A 1,505-nucleotide genomic window follows, 5' to 3' on the forward strand; every position below is an offset into this window, starting at 1 on the left:
GATATTCTTCTGCAATGATTGTTAGTTAACAGTATTATATGAACAAATATATCACGCAACCATGATGTAGGCTATAAAAATAGTCAAACTGCAATACATAAAACGCCTTGTTTATTAATGATATTGAAGTAAAAAGTTGACCATAATAAAAACTAATATCGTGTTAAGCATTACAGAGAATAAAATTAATTATCTTTGTGTGTATTTATAGTATATGTAATAATTAATTTCTCGCAATTATTACGTGTAATAATGTCTAAAAAGCAAGCTGGTTGACTTTCTCATACTCGTATAAGAACGAAACGATTGGATTTTGACTATTAAATGATAAAGAAATATGTATGCGTTTTTAGTAAAACAAATAATCGATGTGCCTTTTCCCAATTTCATGGGGCTTGGAAACTTTTTAGAGCACTATTTTATTTTTTATGAAAGGTATTAACAATAATAGGCAAAAAAAGTAAGCCCAGAAATCTTAAAGACAGCAAGTATAATGTATCGTTGCATGTAAAATATAGTGGTCTTGCAATACAATTCTAAGAACTGGCAAATGTTTGGTGGAAGAAACTTGTTTTCTTTGTTAATATGAGCCATATTTTCTTAAATGATATCTTTATAATTTCTATCACTTTTTCTATTGGAATAGTTTTGCCAAATAAACGCGGTATTATGCGAACAATAAATTTCGAAACGTAGCCTAATCTGTACACACTAGACAATAAATCGGAGACAGTTTGGAAACTAGATAATCAATAATCTGGAATAATTTTATGTTATTATAGAAGCTAAGGCAACATGGTATGCCTGCATACCACACAAATACACCTTAATGATGAAGAAAGATTTGTAGTTTTTATCTGTGTTGGTGGCTCGCTAATGGCTCAAACAGTATTTTCACAATTACAGTATCTCATATGACTGTTTTTAAATAATATTCAGAACCTTTGATCACATTATTGAAAAGTCAAGAATGTTTATACTTCTTTGTGAGGCGGATACTTTGAAAGTGAAAATTATATATACATTTTAAAATGATCAAGAATTTAATCACATTTGTGCTACATTCTTGGACATTTTCGAGCAAACCTTAACCATCTAGCTTTGTTAAAAGGCTATCTATACCTCTGGCATATTCGGGTCATTTTAACCAACATTATCTAACAAATGACATTTTATTCAAATATATTCAACCTTGAATTTTGTTTTTGTCACTAACAAAAGTTTGAAGAATATTCTCACTACAAGAAGTTCTCAATTTTGTACAGACTCATTTGTAAAATACAAAAAAAAAAAAACCAGATAAACATCCATACAGCTGAGAATGCCCTATAAACCCACTAGCAGATGCGAACCTTCCGGTACCCTAACAATTCCGTACGTATGAATTAACAAGAAAAATATTTACACAGTTGATCATCAGAGTATCACACGAACAACACAAAACGCTGTATAGCTCACCTGTTCATGTATAAGATCCTGTCTTCCGACAAACAAAACATTACAAA

The sequence above is a fragment of the Limulus polyphemus genome, unplaced genomic scaffold, assembly GCF_000517525.1.
Source record: "Limulus polyphemus unplaced genomic scaffold, Limulus_polyphemus-2.1.2 Scaffold966, whole genome shotgun sequence".
Taxonomy (NCBI): Eukaryota; Metazoa; Arthropoda; class Merostomata; order Xiphosura; family Limulidae; genus Limulus; species Limulus polyphemus.